We start from the raw sequence: 26,925 nt of genomic DNA, 5'->3' as shown, positions 1-26,925 counted from the left end.
GGACGGCTAGTGCAGATAGCCCTCGAGTAGCTTTGTGCGAAACTCAAAACAAAGAGTGACATCGGCAAATGCAAGAGCGTTGCTTAGGAACGTAAAATAAATCTGAATCCGAAAAATTTCTATTTAACGATTGGTTTATTTTGTAGAGACTTCGCCGATACCAAGAGTAATAAAAAACATTAGAAACTTAGACATAGCGTACTTAACTCACAATTCTTGACAGATGAAGAATGCAGGATACAAATATGAAAAGTCTCAATCCCAGAGGGATTTCGTATATTTTATTTAAAGACAGGGATTAAATGGAAATATCATACAAAGAGAATGAAAAGTGAAGTGATACGAATGATATTAAACATAAAATTTCATCTGAATAGCATATGTTATCTCAGATGAAAAATTGAGAAATACACTTTTTAGATCTGTACTTTGTAGCTTCCATTAAATTTTCAATCACGGAGTGGCTTTGAGATTATAGAACGTTCTCGAATCCACTTCATAGCTTATACCTGTTAGGCAGGTGCTTCAGAGAGTCAGAATTGAACATGACATCAGACATCAACATTTTTATTTTACCAGAAGTACTTAATGTTTTTTACCTCATAAAAAGAAGTCGTGATGTCGATCTGGTTATTGAATAAAAACGAATATTTCAAACACAATCTTAAGTTAGGAAAACGGATTTATCAGTGCAATAGATACCACAACATATTTCGCATTTTTTGCTTTTACTTTGTTTGTTTTTCGAATTTCGCACAAAGCTACTCGAGGGCTATCTGCGCTAGCCGTCCCTAATTTTGAAGTGTAAGACTAAAGGGAAGGCAGCTAGTCTTCACCACTCACCGCCAACTCTTGGGCTACTCTTTTACCAACGAATAGTGGGATTGACCGTCACATTATGACGCCCCCACGGCTGAAGGGGCGAGCGTGTTTGGCGCGACGGGGATGCGAACCCGTGATCCTCAGATTACGAGTCGCACGCCTTAACCCACCTGGCCATGCGGAGCCATCAAACAGTTTCGAAACATTGCGATACACTTTTCTTGCTGCTAGAAAAGGATGTTTAATAATGGCTTAACTTTGGTGTGTCGTTGTTCTTGAGGTTTATCTTTTGATCATCAGTATTTATAGTTAATGTATTTTTTTAAAGTTTCTGACCAATTGGGCTCAGGTCAGCGGTAAAAGATCTATTGTCTAGGTCCAGATGCTTACGTACTGTTATATATTAATGTTCTTGTGAAGTAATTATTGAGTAAGTGCCCGAGTAGTAACCGATAACTTAATCTTATTCTGGTCGGTATAATTGGTTTCCAACATTTGTTCATCAAAACACCCACATACATCTGTGTTGTATAAAAGGTTGTGCTTCTGGTATAATACTTTTTCGAAACAGATTAATGTTTTGTTTAGGTAATTTCTCTGTACTTGGTGTAAAGTCATGCCTCGTCACGTGTCACAAGTTATAGGGTGTCAAATTGTTCTACTGCCCAGAAAAGGTATGAAACAAACGGACATTGTCAGAACAGTAGGGTATTCCCAGGGTACTGTATCCAGAATCTTGAAACGTCATCGAACTACAGGAACCTTTGTTCCAGGAAAGTCGACTGGTAAACACCGAAATACTACTACCTGAGATGGCTGTGTTTAAATCACTTTAACACGTTAATGTTGAAAGTCTTGTGACACCTTACGATAAAAATGACATGAACACATTCATCCCAGGGTATCCAGAAGAACAGTGGTTGGGAGACTGACCAAACAAGGTTACTTTGCAAGAAAAGTTATTTGTAAACTGGTATTAACCAGAATTCACCGTCGTTACCCTGTTACTTGGAGAAGACAGCATGCCAACTTATAGTTAGGACACTGAGGACATGATCTTTTCAGAAGATTCCTATTCTCGGTTTGTTAAAGTTGATGGTAGGATTCGACTGCCTGGAGAACAGATAAAAGAAAACTGTATTTCCACAAGAACCACACAGGAGATGGTGCAGTACATGTTTGGTCAGCTATTTATCATGGTGTAAAAAATTACTCTTCATATTGCCCATGGAAATGTCAATGACACATGTAAAAGCATCACATGAAAACAATATTTCTGTCATATGTTGGGCAAACGTTTGGCAATAACTTTGTGTTCTAAGATGATAACGCCACTGTCCGCAGTGCACGTATTGTACAAGATTATATCAGCCAAGAGGACTTTACAAGATTGTCATGGGTAGCCAAGAAACAGTTTATATAATACTGTTGGTTGGCTACAGTCAGTGTACTGTAAACCTCGTAAGCTATAATTGTGACAAACGCTTAATAATCGGAAAACTACAGGTATTTGACCAGAACATTTACAGATTTCGAACATTACGAAGCGTTCAACGTAAGGGAATTAACTTCGAACGTTAGTATTTCTACGAGGACATTAGATATTTATCTTCCTCTCTAAGAAGTAAGCTTGTTAGGCCAAGCAAAAATAGAGCTAGCGTTCCCGTCGAGTGAAGTGTGTCTGTGTATCAACATAAAATTAATTCTCTTGTCGAGGACCGTCGATAAAATATTCATTTCAGATCAGATAGAAGACTGAATATTATTTGTGAGTTTGTAAAATATTTGAATGTAAATTATTATTTGTAATAGCCATTATTATAAATTGTATTGCTGTTTGTAAATTATGATATATTTGTGTTATGAAACAAAATTATATCAATCTTGTTGGCAAATATTATAAATTTTATACATACTGGCATTTAACTGACTTACAAAATAAAAATTACAATTTCCTGCTATTTGAAGTCGTAATAGGTAACATACGTAACTTAATAAATCGGAGACTCGTCCGAGATAAATTATAATGCGTAACACTGTTTACGAGGTCTGTTCAAAAAATACGCGGACTGTTTGAATTGCGCGGCTCCAGTTGGTTCCAGGGGAATCCGCTTGATGTCGCTAGGTTTGCACAGATCAGCTGATTACGACGCCATTTCCCGATTGCAGATATCTTCATTTGTGTATTAGCTTCGCGGTTTTAAGTGAAGTGCGATTTTTTTGTTTGGCGGATTTCAGAATGAATGACCTGAAGGAGCGACGACTTGCTGTGAAATTTTGTGTTAAACTTGGAAAATCTGCGACTGAAACTTTTGCTATGCTTAACACGGCTTACGGTGATGTTGCTATGAAGCGTACGGCATGTTTCAAGTGGCATGAACGTTTTAAGGATGGTCGACAGTCCATTGAAGATGATGAGCGTCCTGGATGTCCTTCCACGTCAACTGACGACCCACACGTCGACAAAATCAACACCCTGGTGCGGGCAAATCGACGTCTGACTGTCAGGGAGCTTGCTGAAAGAGTGTGGATATCAGTTGGATCTTGTTACGAGATTTTGACCGAAAATTGAAGATGCACCGCGTTGCTGCGAAATTCAGCCCTCAGAACTCGTGAAATTTTGGCTTAACACTCGATCACTGTTCTTCCCCACCCCCCTATTCACCTAACCTTGCTCCTTGCAATTTTTTCTTGTTCCCCAAGCTCAAAAGACCCTTGAAAGGAAGAAGATTTGAGACGATTCCCGAGATTAAGGCAAATGGGACGAAGGAGCTGGAGGATATTACAAAAGAAGCGTACCAGGACTGTTTCAACAAGTGGAAACACCGTTGGGATAAGTGTGTGCGTTGGGGAGGAGAGTATTTTGAAGGGATACCAGACCTGTAACTTCTAAATAAAGTACATTTTGTTTTATGACGTCAGTCCGCTTATTTTTGAACAGACCTCGTATATTAAAACTTATCATGTGTTTGTGTGTGTGTTTTCTTATAGCAAAGCCACATCGGGCTATCTGCTCAGCTCACAGAGGGGAATCGAACCCCTGATCTTAGCGTTGTAAATCCGGAGACATACCGCTGTACTAGCGGGGGACAAAACTTGTTATAGAACCTTAACCGTGTGACTATTGATAACAGATCTCGTGATGGAACATTCCTTGTATTTCACATTAGATTTAACTAATAATAGATCTGCACACAATCTTTTATTAGCTACATACCATGTAATTTTCTATTGAATAAAATTATCAATGGATCTCCATTAAGACCATGGGCCCTGGGGCTGAACATTTTCTGCTTCTATTCAAATACGCCACAAAGTGGAACATATTTTTAGTAATGAAATATTTAATTACTATGCTAAATATAAGAGAATGTTAAGTATTTGTTAGATCTTCCGTTTGTAAAATTATTTGTTCAAGAAGTTTAGTTGTTTAAATGAGGAAATATCTTTGCTTCCTTTACTTTCCCTTCCCGGTAGGACAATGATACGTTTAAGGATTTATAACGTTAAAATTAGGGGTTCGAATCCCTGTGCTAGACACAGTAGATAACTCAATGTGGCTTTGCTCTAAAACAAGCAAACTTCAAACTAGTTTGAAACACACACGGTGTTATTGTGGTTAAGGCACTCGACTCGTAATCCGAGGGCCGCGGGTTCGAATCTCCGTCAGAACAAAAATGCTCTCCATTCAGTCGTGGGGCATTATAACGTTAAGGTCAATCCCACTATTTGGTGGTAGAAGCGTCGCCCAAGAGTTGGCGGTGAGTGATGACTAGCTACCTTGTTTCTATTCGTACACTGCTAAATTACGGACGGTTAGTGCAGAGAACCCTCGTGAAGCTTTGCGCGAAATTTAAAACAAACGCAAACTTTTACTTTCACGTAATTACGGAGATGCAAGAGTTTCGTATCTCACCATCTGTTCAAACAATCTTGTTTTGAAAAATACGTGATAAGGTTCTTTACAAAACTACACTTAGTATTATCTTATCTCACCAAGTACTGCAAGGAGTGTTTTTGCAGCAACTGGATTCGAGTCTCAAATCCTCATAGTCCGAGAACAATAACGACTTGGCCACTCCCAAACCAGGTGCATACTAAAATATCCTGTAATCTCTATTATAATTTCCACGAATTTCATAACTACTGATTAATCGATAAAGAATCAACACTATAAACAAAGTTTCATGAAACTAGAAAATTCAATGTAGTTGTTATACTCGTGACACAAGACACTTAATACCATAAATACCAAGTAGATAGCTTATGATTATATACGTACTTTCTGGCTTTTATGTGAAAAGTGTATTTCAATGTTTAGGAAGTTCTCTTAATATTGTTATATATATACACATATGTATTGCAGTACTCCAAGAGACTTTTTAATACGTTAATACATATCTGCAGATAAAATACATTTTGTCAGTTGTTGGCCTGCATTGAAAACAGTCCATTAAGAACCGGTCGAGGCATAAGGAGCTTAAAAATGCCATCTGGAAAACCACTGGTTAAATATTATTGTTTGTTTTCTCCAGTACAGTTTACTGTTTGTGCCTGTATCATTCACCTATCAACAACACAAAAACAAAAACAGCGTTAGGTATGTTCCTTTGGAAACATTAGAGATGCTGGTGTTTCCAATACATTCACGAATACGGGAGACAGTGACTAATGGAAATATAGTTGCATAGATAGATGTGACTGATTTATATTTTCAACAACACTCCATATAATTTTATGTAAATAGGAAGTATTTATTCTTCAGGAAAGAGAACATATTAGTCCTACTTCCAACGCTAGGAAAGGACAATAAATTATGTGTACAAATAGTTAGTTAACAATACACTCACTTCATGTTCGCAGATGCAAAAAGTTACAAAACAGGATTTAAATACTTTTATACAAGAAATGTAAAACAAAACTGAAAATACTTTTTCACTATGGATGGGTCTTGTATTTGTGATTAGGAATGATTTGAAACAACGATTGTTTTGATTTGCTGTAAAATATAGTTAAAATTTTAAACTTATCTCAGTTTGTTTTGAATTTCGCGCAAAGTTACGCGAGCACTAAATGCGCTAGCCGTCCTTAAGTTAGGAGTATAAGACCAGAGAAAAAGGCAGCTAGTCATCACCACCCATCGCCAACTCTTGGGCTACTCTTTTACCAATGAACAGTGTGATTGACCGTTACATTATAACGCCCACCCTCCCGACTGGAAGGGCGAACATGTTTGGTGCGACTGGGATTCGCACCCTCGACCCTCGGATTATGAACCGAGTGCCTTAGCCACCTGCTCATGCCGAACTTTAATTCGTCTCAGAAAATGTCTTTTTGAATAACTTGTTTCACTGCTTTAGTTGTGTGAGTATCTCAGCTCTCTCTCCTGGGAACGATATTTTCAAATTCAATTTGTTTAACAAACTTGGTGATACTACACGTTTGGCTTCAGTTTATACTATTTTGTCGTACAAAGTGTTTTTCAAATTACTTTTTTAAAAAGATGTGTCCAGTGACTTCATATTTTAATATTATTCTGATTCATCAACAACTATTAGCAAGTTATAAGTAGCTTTTAAGTCCCCTAGTCTCTTGGACTAAAAGTATAACAATCATTCAGTGTCTGTGTAAAAGGTATTTGGCCCGGCATGGCCAAGCGTGTTAAGGCGTGCGACTTGTAATTCGAGGGTCGCGGGTTCGCATCCCAGTCGCGCCAAACATGCTCGCCCTTTCAGCCGTGGGGGCGTTATAATGTGACGGTCAATCCCACTATTCGTTGGTAAAGGAGTAGTCCAAGAGTTGGCGGTGAGTGGTGATGACTAGCTGCCTTCCCTCTAGTCTCACACTGCAAAATCATTACCACCTACCGCCAACTCTTGGACTACTCCTTTACCAACGAATAGTGGGATTGACCGTCACTTTATAAAGCCCCTATGGCTAAAAGGGCGAGCGTGTTTGGTGAGACAGGGATGGTAAGTGCTTATAAAAACATTATTGTGACACAGTTTGTGCGTTAAGTGTCACCTTTGACTTTTAACGAATGGCCTGTTTTTAACAAATCGATTAAATATAATGGTCATATGAAGGACTATGTTTGAGTTTTTTTGTTTCTGTTGAAGTGTTCATATCTTTATAAACAAACATGTAATTATTACACTTCATACATTACACTTCGCCACTGAAACGGCCCGGCATGGCCAAGCGTGTTGAGGCGTGCGACTCGTAATCCGAGGGTCGCGGGTTAGCACCCCAGTCGCGCCAAACATGCTCGTCCTTTCAGCCGTGGGGGCGTTATAATGTCTTCCACTGCAAAATTATGGACGGCTAGCACAGATAGCCCTCAAGTAGCTTTGTACGAAATTCAAAAAACAAACAAACAAACACACAAACAAACTCCACTGAGACACGAACAACTGAGGCTCCGGTTTTGTTTTCGTGCACACAGTAAACATTCGCTCTGGAAATCTCACAATATTTAAATAAGGACAATCAGTTTTATCCCTAAAACTCTTATGAGGCTTTGATCCTGCTTCAATAAACCTACCTATAAAGGACTGATATGAGATCACGTAATATTGTAGCACTTAAAAGATTAATTACTACTGTTCGAAACAAAATAAGCTACTATAAAAGTAAGACATATATTTATACAATTTTTTGTTCCAAGAACGTTGTGTGTTGTAACAAGATGATTCATGTTCAGGAAAACATCAAACTACTCATGACATCTTTCTTCTCTTCTGTGGCTGTTCCCCAACAACAACAACAACAACAACAACCGTAACCTGCAAAATGCACGTGCTAATACCGGAAAAGTAAATTAAGTTCCGGCACAAAATATACATTAGATTTCTGTCGGAAGTCTTTATATTAATTTCTCAGAAACCATAATGTAGTCACGGAATGGGAAACGTAACGGTTAACTCTATATTTTATTAATATAAAGGTACAGAGCAGAATATCTTTAAAGAACACTAACATCTTCATTATGTTCAAGTGCTCTATGTATATTTTCATGCATATAATATTTTGTTTTTATAATACGTACGTCGACTTTAGTGAGAGGAGGTTCCTCAAACTGATAATAAAAAAAAAGTTAGGGGTTATCTAAGGTTTTTCCGCCACAGAAAATTGAACCTCGTATTTTAGCGTTTTAGACCCGTAAATTTACTGGTTGACCTCAAGGAGGACAAAAACAAATCTTTTACTGAAGAACATTAAAACAACTTTGGGTAAGAAATAATAAACAATGACATTTTCTGATAGCCCGGCATGGACAAGTGGTTAAGGCGCTTGACTCGTAATCCCCGTCGCACCAAACGTGCTCGCCCTTACAGCCGTGGGGGCCTTATAATGTGACGGTCAATCCCACTATTCGTTGGTAAAAGAGTAACTCAAGAGTTGGCGGAGTGTGGTGATGACTGGCTGCCTTCACTCTAGTCTTACATTCCAAAATTAGGGAGGGGTAGCGCAAATAGTCCTCATGTAGTACAGCACGAAATTCATAATCAAACAAACATTTCCAATACACATTAAAAAAATGTGTGGTAGTTAAAAATATGTATTTAAACATAATAAACACATTCACTAGCGTTGCAAGTCAGCAGGCGTACAATACTTGTAAATTACACATTGTAAAATATATTCATGTATGTTAAAAAAAACACGATAGTCTACTATATTACAGCTTATAATTAAACGTTTAAGTTAAAATATTCATATAATGCGCTATATCTTAGAATAGATTAAGAGTAAAAAAAGGAACTGTTAGATCAATTTAAGGAAATTGAAATTAGTACGTGAAAATGTTGTTGATCATAAAAAAATCACATGTTAGTTAATAAACCGTATAATAACGTTATCGTCATGTGTATGAAACTTCTTATTTTAGGACATTGTGTGCACAAGACATTTACCACTCGAAAAGGTATAACATGTCTATAGTAAGTATAAACGGCTTCTGTATGAAAGTGTTGCTTTAAGTTAATTATCGTGCAAGGTTCTGATCAGAATATCCAAGGTTCGAGCTCGCAATATGCTGCTGAAAACACTCTGCAGTTTCTGCTGTGGGTTTGTTTTGAACGTGACCATCAATCCTTCTTTTAATTAAGATAACGTAGGGGGAGCCATCGCTGTTTGATTTTTCTCTGACCAGCAGTTCAAAACTGTGGACGGCAATATCTGAGTCTTGGGATCTTGACCAATCCGTTTACCCATATGTTGCATAATTTTTCGTTTGATACAATAATATTAAATACTAAGCTGTTAAAATTTCTCAGATTACGTTTTGCTTCCGCGTTCAAACAATTTTAAACTTTATTCTAAGCTGTGCCACTTTCATGGCCATACTGCAGCCACAGAGTTCCACTCAAAGTTTATGGTAGTGGATATCTATATCCTGATAACGAACTATGTCAGCAGCATTATCGATCACACGCTCTATCGGTTAGTAGAATGTGTTGTTTGTTGTGTAGAACGCAACTACGCAAAGGGCTATCTATGCTCTGCCCACTATGAATATCGAAACGCGGACTCTAGAGTAAGCATAAATACTTTATTATACTTTCACAGACGCAGCAAAGCCGACAAAAGAACGATTGAAAATAAACTTAATTAGTTTATTTCAGATGTGGTATTATAATTTGATTTCCCATTATTTAATTAATTAAATTAAATTTATTATTTATTGAAAAATAACATTATTAATATTTGTTTTTTTTTTTTCCATTGGAACTGAACAAATTTCAGACCTCAAACATGCCATCAGCATTTAATTAACCAATATCAATCATAGCTAGTCATAGCTTCCAAAACTGTTGGAAGCCCTTTTGTTTCACAGACAGAATGTTATCTGTTGTTGTTCACTGTACTGTAACGTCTAGCGTCGAGAAAAAAAAATCAGAAGACCATCCTGTCCCACCACCAGGTGGCACAACGATATGCATAAGGACTTCGCCACTAGAAACCAGGTTTCAATACCCGTGGTAGGTAGAGCACAGAAAGTCCTTTGTGTAGCTTTTTGCGTAATAACAAACAAACAACCATTTTGTCCCAATCAACGTACCAAGTAACACACACACACAACACACACACGAAAATACACATTATTATTGGGTGTACTGTTTATCTATCGTATCGGTTACAACCAACCTCTTGAGAGGAAACAGTGGGAATATAACGAAACCTGTTCTTATATTTACCTTTTCAAAGAGCATATCAACATTGTAACCGCAGCTGTACCAGCTCATTAGGTAAGTAGAGCATACAACCTCTCTTGAAAAACATGGACCGCAAATCTAAAGGACCCTCACGCGACTTATTAAGAGCTCTCGAAATAAGGGAAGGGTGGAAAGTGGACCTTCTTTACTCTTCCTGACGTAAACCTGAAGTTCCAAATACAAACTTTGTAGAAATAAATGTTGGGAGTAAGGTATAAGGCTATGATAAATAATTTCACGAACTTCATGAAAGCGACTTCATTATTAGCTATAAATAAAATGAGAAAGGTCAGTGTAACGCATTTTTTGTAAGGTTTATATATCTTAAACTCTAACACTTGCGTTTCTTGAAACGAGGCTAGTCTACGCTGTACCTCTTATAAATATTCTTATTGAGTTATGTCATTAACAGGAAGAAAAGTGTTGAATTTTCTGTATTAATCATGTGTTGTAATACGGCACAATACTCAGTGTGGTCTGTTTATTGGCGCTAGCCGATCGTAACTTAGCAGTGATAGACTAGAGGGAAGGTAGCTAGTCAACACCACTCATCACCAACACTGGTGTTACTCTTTCATCAATGAATAATGGAATTGACCGTCACATAATAATGCTCCCACGACTAAAAAAGGCAAGCTTGTTTGGTGTGATGAGGATTCGAACTCATAGATTGCGAGTGAAGTGCCCACTAATAACAGGTCGTGTCGGGCTGTCTTGACTTCTTGAGCCCTTGAATCATGGGTTTACATAATATATTGGCCCAGCATGACCTAGCATGTTAAAGCGTGCGACTCGTAATCTGAGGGTCGAGGGTTCGCATCCCCGTCGCGCCAAACATTCTCGCCCTTTCAGCCGTGGGGGCGTTGTAATGTTATGGTCAATCCCACTATTCGTTGGTAAAAGAGTAGCCCAAGAGTTGGCGGTGGGTGATGATGACTTGCTGCCTTCCCTCTAGTCTTACACTGATAAATTAGGGACGGCTAGCGCAGATAGCCCTCGAGTAGCTTTATGCGAAATTGAAAAACAAACAAACAAAAATACACAATATATCAGAACAAAGAAATACGCGTGTAGCTTGTGTAGATAAATTAATCAGTGAAGAGTCGCACGAATGACTAAACAGATTTACAAAACTGTTAGGTAATAAACATTAGTATAGCTGATTCAGAGTGACTTCAATCTTTCAACGTTTCGGTTTATAATTTGTACAAGAGTTAAAGTGAGAAATATGTTTGTTTTTGTTCAAGGGTAAAGTTGAACAATAGGCTAACACCCTAAATACGTGGCTATGTCGGGCTATCTGTGTGAGCAGCAAAGCATAACTCACTTTTGCTGGTTGATGCACAATATTTGTGTTGGGTTGTGTTCAATCTACGTTCAACTAATAATTATGTGACTTCACAGCAAAACCACGTTTTTAAAGAAATACAGTTTTAAGTTAAAACCTTAAAAACACAAATGTTCTGTATTTATATCGTTACGATATTCGATTTTAATTGTTGAAAAGAACATAATGTTTCATTAGTTTACGACACGACTTTTTACAGTGCAAATGTTCTATTTGTTTATAGAAGTATGAAATTACGTCTGCAACTTTAGAACAATGGAGTTTCCGAATCATTATTTTCTTTGTTAAAATCAACCTGTTTGGTTTCGTAATTATCGCTAATAACAGAAAACTTATAAATACTACCAAAAAAAAAGTTCACGTGTATGACTGTTGGCAGGAATATCTCGGTCATATACATTAAACATGTTAGACTGGAAGGTGTTTGAAGGGTATCAGAAGTATCTTTATGTCACACATTAAACATGTTAGACTGGAAGGTGTTTGACGGGTATCAGAAGTATCTTTATGTCACACATTAAACATGTTAGACTGGAAGGTGTTTGACGTGTATGACTGGTGTCAGAAATATCTTTATGTCACACAGTTAACATGTTAAACTGGAAGGTGTTTGACGTGTATGACTGGTGTCAGAAATATCTTTATGTCACACAATTAACATGTTACACTGGAAGGTGTTTGACGTGTATGACTGGTGTCATAAACATTTTTATGTCACATATAATTCCTGAACAATTACAAGTTACAGTTCTCTAAATCGAGATCAGAAGGAGTTCGTAGACTTTCGTTAAGTGTAAAACATGAAATCTACGTTATCGTATTAAAACGTCACCTACAAAATACTTAACATAAGTACATAAAATATGACCAGGTTTATTCACATTCTTTCGCTTAAAACAGTTCAGACAAACAATTTTCAGACTTAGAAAACAACCAACATTTAATTGTAAATTTTGACTGCCTCATTTGTTCATTGTATTCACAAAGGTTCTAATTGAAGAAGATCAGCCATGTCTGAATTAAATAATTTAATTTTAATAACCTAAGTAGTTGAATATCTTACTAATAATATAATATCGTTTAGATAAAACAAGGTAATACCTACGTTTAAAACTATAAGGTAATGAATAGTTATGAAGAAAAAGTTTCATGAAATGGTGTTGTTGTTGCTGTTTTTTATGAAGCACAAAGCTACAGAAAGGGCGATCTATGCTTTGCCCACCACGAGTAGCTAAGCCCGGTTTCTAGCAGTATCAGTCCGCATATATACTCTTGTACCACAGGGTGACTTCATAATATGAAAGATTTGTTTATATGGCAACATAAACATCAATGAAAACCTCCTTCAGGATCACTAATAAGGATAAGTTTGTTTGAAATTCGCACAAAGCTGCACGAGGGCTATCTGTGCTAGCCGTCCGTAATTCAGCAGTGTAAGACTAGAGGGAAGGCAGCTAGTCATCACCACCCACCGCCAACTCTTGGGCTATTCCTTTACCAACGAATAGTGGGATTGACCGTCACATTATAACGCCCCCACGGCTGAAAGGGCGAGCATGTTTGGCGCGACAGGGATGCGAACCCGCGACCCTCAGATTACGAGTCGCACGCCTTAACACGCTTGGCCATGTCGGGCCAATAAAGATAAGAAACTGTTGTAAAATAAGTGACATTGTTATATCAAGTTAATGTCGTGTAATAAGGTTTCGTAATATAATATAAAGTTGATACCCAGGTCCCAACAGTTTCAAAAAACAACTCATATTAGTGCTTAATAGGAATAAATCTATAGACAACAGTGGAAGATGTAGCAGCCGAAATGTAATGGTTGACTAAACATGACAAGGTTGAAAATGTTATATCAATTGTAGGACATTAAGAAACAATTTTAATGAAGGTCCTAATCGTTTACGACATATAATTGAATTGAAGAATCTATCAATTTCTTTTGTAATACAGCCTATAAAATAGAAATATGAAAATATTTTAGCAGTACTTCTGTTAAATAAACGTTTGTTCCAAGGCCGTGCGAAGATGTTTGTAGATTATTTTTAATAATATTTGTCATCATATAATGGTTGCTATGTCAATACTGTGTGACATAACATTTGAACGATGTTTTCTTGTCAGTTTCTTTAATTATAGAATTTATCATGTATAAACGATTCGTTGTTTTCTAATTTGCCTTTTCATACTGTGATCAAGAAGTTTCTTCCAAAGAGTTTTTGTTTATTTTAATTCTGTTACATACGACACTGATGTCAAGTTCATAGGTTCTTATTTATTCTTCTGTGCTCCATGGTTTTAATATATCTCCCTCTTTTAAAAAAAATAATTTTGTCCGTTTTCAAGTGCTGCAGAATTTTCATTTTCCATTCCATGTTACTGTTTAATTAAAAGTTCTACCTGAAGAACAAAAAAACAAACAAACAGTAAAATATTTTTACGCAATTTGCTTTTCAAAAGTAGCTAGTGAATAGGTGTCGACATTAGATAATTCTTACAATGTAGGATAAGTTGGTACCTGATCTTACCTGGTCTGATCAGTTGTCTTGAAGGAGCTGTTGAAGAACAGGTGATCGAAGGAGATGGAGAGTGGTGTTTATCTGAAATTTCAGGTTCCGTTGTTTAGTTACTAGATGCTAACTTGAAGCTTCGCAGTTTGATGCTCACAAGTTAATGATGAAATCTTCAGTTGAACAGAACTCACAGATCCTGTCGCTGTTTTAAGGTGACGCTTGTGATTTGGAGAAACGTGGGCGTTTCTCTTCTGCAGCTGCGCCACGTCTTCCAGTTGCAACTCAATATTGAATCCGTGTTATCAAGAACGACATGAAAATAACAACTTGCGGGAAACTTTTAAACCGGAATAAAAAACGGAAAACGTTTCATTCTCAAACGAGTGATGAAACCGTAAAATTGAGAGCGAGGAACTTTGGGGCTCGTTAACGTATCGTGACTCAACAGGTATGTAGAAACACACATTATAAAACTGCAATATATATTTTTTATTTTGACTACTGTGGCACGTAAACATTTGAAAAATACAAATAATTAAATAATATAATCCAGAAATATATTTCTCTAACAGTCTAAACAGTAATATCACATGAAACGATATAGCTTTTTACACAGTTGTTTTGTCCTTAAAAAGCATTTTCTTTCAACTGACATTATGACATAGAACAACGTTTGTTTGTTTGTTTTGAATTTCGCACAAAGCTACTCGAGGGCTATTTGTGCTAGCCGTCCCTAATTTAGCAGTGTAAGACTAGAGGGAAGGCAGCTAGTCATCACCACCCACCGCCAACTCTTGGGCTACTCTTTTACCAACGAATAGTGGGATTGACCGTTCACATTATAACGTTCCCACGGCTGAAAGGGCGAGCATGTTTGGTGTGACCGGGATGACATAGAACAAAGATACAAACTAAAACCTCTTGGGATAATTATACACTGACTTTTTTTGTTTCAAAGGTTGTACCTCTTTCATTCTCTATTGTTTTTTTTAACAGTCCGTTAATACTGTGGATTGACATAAAGAAATATAAAAATACTTTATAAAAGAAATAAGACAAAATGTTACTGAATAGTGTAATGAAATGAAAAGTCTAAGAATGTTTTAATATGATGTATATTTTTACATGACATTTGTTCAATGAAAGGTAAGTTAAATGGTATATAGATATTGTTTATTCAAGTAAGTTAAATGGTACATAGATATTGTTCATTCAAGTAATAGAATGTATTGCGGTGTGCTATATTGTTTATTTTTTATTTATCAAAACTAGCCTGTATTCATACAGGTTTTTGAGGAATACTGTTACTAAATTAGCTTGTTTGTTTGCTTTTTGAATTTTGCGCAAAGCTCCACTACTGCTATCTGCGCTAGCCGTTTCTAATTTATCAGTAAAAGGCTAGAAGGAAAGCATCTAGTCATCACCACCCACCGCCAACTCTTGGACTGCTCTTCTACCAACGAACAGTGGGATTAACAGTCACAATATAACGCCTGAAAGGGGCGGACATGTTTGGTGGGTCGGGGATTCAAACCAACTGTATTAAATTATTAAATGACTCCTGCGTGTTCTTCAAATGCACATTAGATGTGATAAATAAAGAAAACCAAATTACCATACACACAAAATGGAAAACTGATCCATTATGGTATTGGTCTTCTAGCTCAGTTTCCTATCGGTCGGGTTTGATGATCTGGAGTTAAATATCACGAAACCGGTGACAGGTGGGGAGCCCTGAAACACATTTAGTATTGTGTGTTTTCAACGCCGAAGTTCGAAGTTTTGACGTTAAGGGAATTTTCTCTTGATTGGTTCGCATGAAAGTACAATAGAGAATTGATTCGTTAGAAAATTGTGGGTGGCGTAAATTGCAGGAGAGCTATTTTAAATAATGTGCACTAGCAATAAATTGAATTTATTATAAAGAAGGTGTGTACGTGAACGTGAGAACAATGAACATCATATAAACACGGTTATTATAATTAAATTTCTTCAATACCAATATCCAAGTCCAGCATTATTCAAGTTCATTAACTACAAGAGTCTGCTCTCATTCTTACACGTGTCTGACCGAGTTTTCATGCTCTAACCTTATTATTCTTTTGAAAGGGCGGTTAGCAATTATATAGATTGATTAGGATATTAAAGATCCTTTCCACAATCACGAAAGACTCGTGGAAAATAAAGATATATGTATATATATATATAATGGATTGGAACAATATATCAATTTCTGAATAAAAAATATCTGAATATCTTAAAAAGCAACTATAACAAAAGCTTTAATCTAGAAATAATATAAAAAAACTTAAATTTACTGTAATGATATTATGATATTAATTATAATGATATCATCTGTCATCCTTAATTAACATTTTCAAAGATCGTAATAGATATTATTCTAAAATAAACAAACTTCAGACCACTCTCCTAATGTTATTAGGTATTGCTGGTCTAAATTACTTAACTTCAGACCACTCTCCTAATGTTATTAGGTATTGCTGGTCTAAATTACTTAACTTCAGACCACTCTCCTAATGTTATTAGGTATTGCTGGTTTAAATTACTTAACTTCAGACCACTCTCCTAATGTTATTAGGTATTGCTGGTCTAAATTACTTGAGCCAAGTTTTGGCAGCACTTGGTGAACAGATGAAGACAATGGCAAATCTGGAAATTATTGAACTGGAACATTTGATAAGGATTTTGTAAAACTGGACGAAAAGAAAACCTCTAATATATCACCGTTGGATGTCAATCGCATAAGGTCAATATTCATCTTATATTAAGTAAGAACTATGTTCATGTCAGCCCACAGAGAATGATGGGTAATGTAACCTAATTTACGGAAAAGGCTAAACTGAAAAGATAACTAATTCAGTACAGTTGAGTGCAAAACTCATAACGAAGGTCAACGTTCCTCTGTAAGTAACACTGAAAACATTTTGTGAGTGAATATTTACCATTGGTAATCCATTTTCTCTTGTCGTAAAGATTGTATATACCACCTATTTTCTACTGTTATTGTTAGTACACTTAAACTGAACACCACCTACATTCGTTTTATCAGTACGTCTGACTTGATCTGGTATCTAAGAAATTAACTTACAGAATTAAAAAAATCTTGTACTAATGATTTGTAAAAATAGAAATATTAAATTTATATTGAATCACAAAACATGATTTGTTTTGAATTTCGCGCAAAGCTACTCGAGGGCTATCTGCGCTAGCCGTCCCTAATTTAGCAGTGCAAACCACCCACCGCCAACGCTTGGGCTACTCTTTTACCAACGAATAGTGGGATTGGTCATAACATTATAACGTCCCATGGCTGAAAGGGCGAGCATGTTTGGTGCGACGGAGATTCGAACCCGCGACCCTCATATTACGAGTCGAACGCCTTAACACACCTGGCCATGCCGGGCCTCAACAGATCAGCAATAAAAGTCAACCCAGTAATGCAAATAGCTAAGTATGTTTGTATACTATTTTTAATTTCTTATTTACTATAATTCGAACGAATAGTTTCGTCAGTTGTTACTAATCTTACCAGCGTTATGTGGTGTTGAAACGGCATATTCCAGCACTAGATTCCATTATATCTACCTTTTGAAACAGCCGTATTCCCTAGTTCGGATCCATTTTCACTCTCTTCTACGTGTGATTCTACGTGTGGTTTCAACTCTTGTAGATTGTATTCCATTGTTTACTGAATATTTTGCCTTCATAAACAGAAGAGAAGAAACAGTAATAATATTTTCACAACTTCTTTTGCTCGGTTATTTATATCAATTTGTAACAGACATTAAATAAATCTTTTGTAGTTTATGTGTTTTGATTTGCTCAAAGAGGCAATGAAAGTGGTTATAGAACAGCTGTGGCACTGATATGGCTGAAAATTCTTTCTTGAACACACACACACACACACACACACATATATATATAGTCACAGTATTACCGCTCTAGTATCTTGTCTGATATTTCAAAAGTTCGATTCCTTACGATAAAAAGAGTGCAGATGATCTATTGTGCAGCTCTCTACTAAGAAAACAGCGACAATCGTACTTTGAGCCATGACCGCTTCTAATAATTTTCAGTGTATTACATGGATTACTATTTTTAAATGTAAATAAAGAGTTAGATACATTAATACTTCAATTTACAATTTAATTCATCTGTAGAAAACAAATCTTCTGTAAAATTATTTAACCGTCACTACAGTGCCTTTCAAGCGATTATTAAACATAATAAACAGACATAAATATCCGGTTAATTACAATGTATACTCATTCTATCGATTGCATTAAGATCATTTGCTTTCCTTTTATCAGTATTTTATATTAATTATTCTTTATTGTTATTGCCCAACTCGCTACCAGAATATAATTAAAATATCTTCCATATCTGTATAACAATTCCGTTGTGATACATGGTGTTAATAAACCTTAATTAAGTTGTCCCTTGCAATAATTCTGACCTTGTTAATTTGTTATCCACAATAAACCTGATCTTTAAATTTCGTAATAATTCTGATTACATTTTCAACTGCAATAATAATCACTAATCTATTCTTAATTTACATAACTCCTGATTTATCTGTCATCCACAGGGTAGTACTTATTAATATGCTGCTTACATTAATATTCATTAGTTTATTTGTCGCCCTTTATTGGCCAGGTGGTTAAGGCGCTCGACTCGTGATGTCAAGGCCGCGGGTTCGAATCCTCATAGCACTAAACATGCTCGCCCTTTCAGCCATCGGGACGTTATAATATCACAGTCAATCCCACTATTCGTTGGTAAAACAGTAGCCCAAGAGTTGGCGGTGGGTGGTGATGAGTATCTCCCTTCCCTCTAGTCTTACACTGCAAAATTAAGGACGGCTAGCGCAGATAGCTCTCGAGTAGCTTTGCGCGAAACTCAAAACCAACAAACACTTTTACGTCATAAATAAAACAAGTGTCCTTTCATCTCACTTCAAAATACACGCAAAATTGAAACTTATTAACAATTTTAGTCTACATATTAAATTATTTAAAGCTCTCAAAAATTTAAGCGAAATAAATAATTCATATATGAATTAGCGTTTTGTAATTACCATTTTATAAATTAAAATGTACAATAAACAAATATAATAAGAAAAAAATTATCTGTGGTCACTTTTCTTGCGATATTTAGAAACTTGTTTTTCACGACTTGCACCTCGCGCTTGACTGTTTGTTAACTCTTTGACGTCACGTGATGTGCAAGTGCTTCGGTTATTATGTTAAATAATACTATTTTTTGCATGCATAAATTTTTCGTGAAGTGTCACTCTTCAGATTTGAACATGAATTCAAAAGATAATGGGAAAATTTATAGCTGTATTATTAAAAACTTATTAGTGAACAAGTTTGATATAAAGAGTTTTAGTGAGAAAGAAAGAATCACCAAAAATGGTAGACCGATGCCAGATCTAAGCCTGACTGGAAAAACAAAGCAGCGCGTTCGAAAGTTCAATGCAAACCAATACGACAGCATATTTTCATTAACTGTTTGTCCTAATTTACAGAAGCTGTTCTGCGCTATTCGTTGATATAAGGGTAGCCCAGGAGTTGGCGGTGGGTGGTGATGACTAGCTGCCTTCTCTCTAGTCTTACACTGCTAAATTAGGGACGGCTAGCACAGATAACCCTCGAGTGGCTTTGTGCGAACTTCAAAAACAAACAAACAAATACCTTGTTTTGATCTTTAATTAGACATACTTAATCGTAAGTATGATTAATGACTGCAAGTAAAATTCATGATTCGATTTCTCACGTTGGACAGAGTGCAGCTAACCTATTGTGTACCATTGGGAAGTAGACGGAAGCGTTATTAAACGTTCTACATGATAAGAACTTGGTACAAGATCATCATACGTTGCTTTACTGATTTCATTATACAGAACAAAACATTCAGGCCACTAGATATTACCTATCTATTCCAAGAACGTTGTCTCTTGATACCTATGGAAAGGGTATATATAATTGAAGTTAACTCTCAGTTTCTAGATAATAGTAAACAAAGACTACAGACTGTATTCTGGACTTGTTGCCAGTGAGCGTACTGTAATCAGCTGGATATGTGCTAAACAAACACAACGACATTTGACTGCTCTAGCTGATCTCATCAGCTGTTTATTTTAGAATGTAATTATGCTTATCTCAGGTACCAATGTTTTATTTTCTCTTTATTAATTATTCACATTTTAGTTCCTTGGGACTATTAAAACCGTGTTTTTCTATAGCTGTAAAGAAGGAAACCAAATGCTTGGCTAATTGAGGGTTGAAGTATGACAGGTTTAGATCCAAACTTACATGATACGATTCGTAACCGCTGCTGAATGAATATGTCAGTTATAACCCAGTCTGACACTTCAATTTCCCTAGAACGATCGGTGGTCATAGTTTTCCTCGTGGGACAATGTATTCTTCCTTGATTGCCACTTTTGATAACTTTGATGTCAGTAAGTGAACAAACAGTCAAAGAAAAGGTGCTTAATAAAGACCGTTCTGCACGAAAGGCAATAGCTGTCATTTACATTTATCTATTGTTTTGTTAACTAACCATGATTGATTCGTTGGTTTGGTGTTTTATGGCGCAAAAAAACTAACCATGAAATATATCTCTACAATAAGAGCAAGCAGTGATAAATCATCTGACTCACGAAATGAGTAGTCTAATTTATTTATTATTCAAATTTATTCATACGTGTGTTTGGGAGTGGCCCTGATAAAGTAGCCAGTCAAATAATGAATAGGACAAATAATTTTCTTAAGACAGTATCGATCTATTGTATCATTGTGCTTGTAAATTATAGGAAAAATAATTTCATTTCTTATATTACACGTAAAACACTGCAGGAATGTGGTCATGGTTATTACTCAGCAGTGTGTTTGCTTTTGTCAGATTTGTATGATTAGGGGCCCGACATGGCCAGGCGTGTTAAGGCACTCGACTCAAAATCTGAGGGTCGCTGGTTCAAATACCTATCACACCAAACATGCTCGACCTTTCAGCCGTGAGGGCGTTATAATCTTACTGTCAATTCCACTATTCGTTAATAAAAAAGTAGACCAAGAGTTGTCGGTGGGTGGTGATGACTAGTTGCCTTCCCTCTAGTCTTACACTGCTAAATTAGAAACGGCTAGAGCAGATAGCTCTCGTGTAGCTTTGCGCGAAATTCAAAACAAACCAAATTGTATGATAAAGACAAAGAAGATGCCCTTTAGTATAAGCTAGCATTCTCGCAAAGTAACTAATAATATGGATAAGAAAAACCCTTATGAGAGTAAAGCGCTTCACCCAGTGAACAAATTTCTTAAGCGATCAAAAAAGTAAGTTGAATGAGGCCTAATACCATCATTATCTGGCTCACATTGCAAGGAAATATAGTCTTTGCATGAAAGCCGTTAGGGAACAACGAGCTTTCAAATGAGAGTAAAATTGTTTACTAGGCTGCTGAGACAAGTGTGATAAAAATGGCTATTTCCGCAACGTATTTTGCCTTGACAATTCAATCGTACTTGCCATCTTTAAACAAATTCCATCTGGAGTAACGTGTCTGCATAAAGTTGAAAAAAAAACAACAACAACAGAAAGAGAGTTAAAGAAAATAAATTAATTTATTTTTGACACGTTGAAAACTGATTTATACCAACTGAAACTGATAGACGGTTTATCATTTATATTACACACATGAAACGGAATTCCTTGAGAAAAGTTTCTTTTTTAAACCTTCAGTAGTATTTCTTCAAACATGGATAAGAACGGATGCATAGAAGGCCTGTTTTTATGTTATCTCTAGAGCAAAACAATTTAAATCGTTTTGGAGTCATGTTCATCTTTTGCCTTCCACTTAACACTCCGTTCCCAAATATCACACAAAATTCGTGCTGTAAGATTAGGGCTTAAGTCTTAGGACATAAATTTCCAATTTAAAGGTAATTTATCAGAGATCACAGGCCACAACCTCATTTCACACTGTGAAATAATGTCATTCTTGATGACATAAAACACTTTTCCAGATTCCATGCTGGATTCCACGTAAGGAACCAAACTTTTGTTCAAGTCAATTTGTTTTTCCCGATTCCTACTGCTTTCCGTTGCTAAAGATGGTTTTCCACTGCGAACGTTGTGGCCATCGCACATGACCAAACGATCGGTAATGGATCCATGAAGACAAAATCATCTTGACTTTCAACTTTTTGAAGCAATTATCGGAGCTTATGGAGGGCTTTATCGTTTATAACAAGTGTAGCTGCTACTGCTAGCAGGCCCGGCATGGCCAGGCGTGTTAAGGCCACTCGTAATCTGAGAGTCGCGGGTTCGCATCCCCGTCGGGCCAAACATGCTCGCCCTTTCAGCCGTGGGGGCATTATAATGTGATGGTCAATCCCACTATTCGTTGGCAAAAGAGTAGCCCAAGAATTGGCGATGGGTGGTGATGACTAGCTGTCTTTCCTCTGGTCTTACATTGCTAAATTAGGGATGGCTAGCGCAGATAGCCTTCGTGTAGCTTTGCGCGAAATTGAAAAACAAATAAACAATACTACTGTAACAAAATCGATAGACATCTGTGTGTATTTTAGAATCAACTGTACCAACGAGACATATGATTCATCCCTCTCAGGATCTGATGCCAATGTTTCTGTCAGAACATTCTTGGACGAGTGGAGATGTCTGTGCTCACAACTATAACATCGGATTCAGTGTTAACCTTTCATATATTAAACGAGTTTCGTCTTCGTACCCACAGAAGCCAAACGACAATTATTTATTTATCACGGGATGATTGTTTTTAATGATATTTGTTGCTTTTAACTGCCACATAGATGGCCCAACTTTCAAGTGGGGTGTCAGACATGGGTCTTCGTTCAGTGAAACACGTTGAAGGTTTTGTCTCCACTGATTACCGTTATGTTACACGAACTAGGAATAAAAATATTAAATTTGACAGCATCTTCTATCCTATGAGGTGTCCATTGATGAAAGTTATTATTACTAACCGAAACGGTCGTGAAACGTTGTTGGGGAACTATTAAGACATATCCGTACAGTACATTCCAATGAAGCTATGCTGTCTTTGAAGTATATATAATATTCCGTACAGTACATTCCAACGAAGCTAAGCAGTCTTTAAAGTATATATAATATTTCGTAATGTCATAATTCAATATTTCAAATACTGCATTATTTCTTTTAGAAAGTAAATGGTAAAGGACTCTAAGCCAAAGAGGTATTTCTATTTCTTATATATAAAACAAAGTATAAATAATTCTTATCGAGAGCGAAGATTAGGCTTAGAAGACCGCTGTTTGTTTGTTTGTTTCCAATTTCGCGCAAAGCTACATGAGTGCTATCTGCGCTAGCCGTCCATAATTTAGCAGTGTAAGACTAGAGGGAAGGCAGCTAGTCATCACCACCCACCGCCAACTGTTGTGCTACTCTTTTGCTAACGAATAGTAAGATTGACCATCACATTATAACGTCCCCACGGCTGAAAGGTCGAGCATGTTTGGTGTGGACTGGGATTGGAACCCGCAACCCTCGGATTACGAGTCGAACGCCTTAACCCACCTGACCATGCCGGGCACAGAAGGCAGCTGTCTTTTATTTAATTCATGCAACTGTTGCCTTGACATTTGGAACCAGAAATAAACAGAAGTTTCTATAAAATTTACAAAACACTTTAGAAAACGTTAGAAACACGGCGATTGCAGGATGACATATTATCGAAGCAAAATTATAATTTCTCCCATATGTTTCTCTCCAGGTAACATAAAAAAAAAAGTTGTAAAACGAACCTAGCGGCAGTTTAGCTCATGAGTCAGATCTGGTACTGAATGCAGTACATGTAAAATAAAAAAAAATGTACTTAATCATTATCACCAACTGTTGATTAACAATAGTAAATAACGCACAAAAGTTATTTTATTGTGATAAAAATTATTTTAATTTTTCATTATATGTTTTAAAGTAATCAATTTGCCAAAAATATTATTATTTAAAAAAAATCTTGTTATGAAATGATAGATTCGTTTTCATTTTATTCAGGGATAACTGAAGCAGGAACTCAATGTCGTTATCTGGGTTGTGTAATATTCTATAATTCTACAAGTTCAACGTTAAACAGCTGAAGGTTTTTTATGCTTAGCAGGTGAGTTTTACAACAACTCCTTTAGCCTAATTAGGTGTATTGTGAGACACAATTATTAATATAATAAAAGCGTTTCATCATTTAGTTCATCTGATCTCCTAGGATATTCCTTCATTGTGTTATGGCTGTTTTCTTTTTGTGTGAAATGACTCGACTAAACACGTGGCAGTGATGTAATTTTCTTTCTATGATCTCCAAGCTTGGCCACGTTAATTTGGTAAGAAAAGCGTGAATGTCGATCAGATAATGTTTCATCTTTGTTTGTGAACAGAGCTCTACTAGATGTATTAGTGTCCGTTTGTTAGGATACTGAATGGCTTGTGATATATCAGACATTTCAACTCACCTCTTAGTGTTCTCTGTGGCATTGCTGCTGTTAGGTATTGAATTCCGAGCATATTTGGGTTGTTATCGCCTTTTGTCCTACTTCACAATTCCGTTTATTAACGTGATTGTCTTCTTGTCACTAATGTTCATCGTATTTACGTTTTTACCCGTCCCAATCCATGTTAAACGTTATTAGCTTTTAATGAAACTTAAAATTGAACATTTAGATTTCCACTACAATGCTTAATATACTTAAAGTTCTTTTTTCACAAGTAATTAAAAAAAGTTAAAATGAACTTGCCAGGATGTCTTAAAGACTGGAATGTGTTAATAAAAATCATTTTATATTTATAATTCGGTTTTTAAAGTGATCATTAATATACATATATAGTGCAAAATTTTTTTAAAAAATCGTCCACTTAATCAGCGTTCCAGAGTTCTAAGTGATTTATTGTAAAACTGTAACATCAGTTGTATACCTTTTGATTTAGAAGTAACAACAATTTTTTTTTCCAAATGCGCAACCAAACTTTTTTTATTTAATGCGCAACAATTCACGAGATTGTAAATATAATAAAAAGTCGTTATCTGTTACCCTGGTAACAAAATTACAAACAAAGGGATTTATGAAGTTATGAGAGAACTAAATCGCCTTAATGATTCTTATTATTCAAAAATAACGTATGTATTTAATCAACAATGTCCTCCTCCATAGAGGGGGCTCAGCAGTAATATTGAGAGCCAAAACCCTGAAACTTCTATATTAATGCTTGCTGTGAGCGAGATACAGATAACATATCGTAAAGCTTTGCGCTTAATGAAAAAGAGACAAAGAAAAGATTTGAAATAGAATATTTCTGAAAGTTACATATGAAAGTTTATCATTTTTATGGCAGTAATCTATTCTGAAAATAAATTAAAAATTAAATATACATATATTTTTCTAATAACTGTTAATATTCTTTTAGTGAATGTACGTTTAACAAAATTGTTTTTAATTCTCTGTCGAAATTCACTCAAATCAGTTAAATAGATTCAATTAGAATAAAATAAAGTGTTGGTTTGACGGGGATTCGAAGCTATGACCCTCGAATTGGGAGTCGAGCTCCTGCACCACCCACCTAGCCGTGACGAGCCTTTTCTATAAGACTAACAACCAAAGGGGATATCTTTTCCTTTATTTTATATTTCACAAAATGTCTTTATAGAATTTTCGAACTCTTGAGTTGCAAATGATAAATAAGTAAATAAGCATATTTTTACCATTTATTGTCTTTAAATAGTTGTGATAATCGACTTACGGTTCTATTCTTTAAGTTAGGCCTTTGTGAAAAAATACAGTCTTTTGATAATTTTTGGTCTTTCATTTTTTATTGTTATCCACAACACAAATTTCTAACTGAAATTGTAGTACTTCTTAATGTAATTAGACGCTGTTTTTCAATAAATACAACATTTTAGAAAGCACTAAATTTCGATGAATTTTATCAATATTTTATGAAAAACTCAAATATCAAATTCAAAGAATAGTACAATTAAAATTGTATTCAAATAAAAATCATGATTCCAATCCTAACGTTAAATATAAAGAACACAGGAAACGGCGTTCTTTTATGATCTTTTTTTAGCACTAATATAAAACTAGAAAAACGTGCAATTTCATTTCGCTTAACTAAATTATATTTAAAAACTTAACGTTAAATATAAATTTATGTGCAATTAACATTCACTCTTTTTAGGTTACCTCTAAAGTAGCCGGAGGGTCCTTTTGCTTTGAAGTTGTGGGTGCGATAAAAATAAAGACGACAGTCAAAGAGCCAATGGTTGATACCATTTATTAGCTGTGTTCCTTATAGTCCATCAGCTTATGTTCATGAACGGCTGGTGCAGGTAGTCTTAAAGTAATTTTACGCGTATATATGAAAACAAGAACAAAAATAAAAACTGACAATAATTTCTCTGTAATTTTGATCTTTATTGTCGAGAGTAGTAGCTCTCTTTTTGTATTATTTACGTATTATTGTATTAAAGCAATATAAAACTCATCTGTACTTTCTTCTGTACGGATCATCAGAAGCTAGATATAAAGAGATACCTGGCATAGTCGCCCTATCTCCTGTGTACATGCCGCTTTTCAGCTATCCAGAGCGTTCAAAAGTAGAAAACCGGCGAATAGCAAACATCGAAATTTCATATTTCCTCAACATATCTAACGCCTACGTAGTTCTATAAAAAATTATAAACCTATAGAATGCACTGTATAGCCTAGTAACTCACATACGCTGTCTGTACGGCTGGTAACTGATCATGAAAAAGAAACCAAACGAGAGAGGGATGGAAGTAGACATATTACTTGAACAATTAATGAACACGTAGCAGTCGAAGTTACAGGATGCTAATTTGCCGAACTACTTTCAGCACTCGAAGTTACAGGATGCTACTTTGCCGAACTACTTTCAGCACTCGAAGTTACAGGATGCTACTTTGCCGAACTACTTTCAGCACTCCGGT

At 35.9% G+C, this 26,925-nt stretch overlaps 1 protein-coding gene across 1 annotated transcript in view; it reads right to left on the bottom strand.

The window, feature by feature from the left end:
* The window catches only part of LOC143229885 (uncharacterized), a 29,665-nt gene extending 15,475 nt beyond the window's left edge, over positions 1–14,190 (bottom strand). Inside the window, exon 1 of the mRNA XM_076462751.1 lies at positions 13,923–14,190. The gene's annotated coding sequence lies outside the window, so the exon portion shown is untranslated. The remainder of the gene's footprint in view (positions 1–13,922) is intronic.
* Between the last annotated feature and the right edge of the window lie 12,735 nt (positions 14,191–26,925).

This window comes from Tachypleus tridentatus, chromosome 10 (assembly GCF_004210375.1).
Source record: "Tachypleus tridentatus isolate NWPU-2018 chromosome 10, ASM421037v1, whole genome shotgun sequence".
Lineage (NCBI taxonomy): Eukaryota > Metazoa > Arthropoda > Merostomata > Xiphosura > Limulidae > Tachypleus > Tachypleus tridentatus.
The sequence above is the reverse complement of the archived record's forward strand: the minus strand, read 5'-3'. Positions and strand labels throughout refer to the sequence as shown.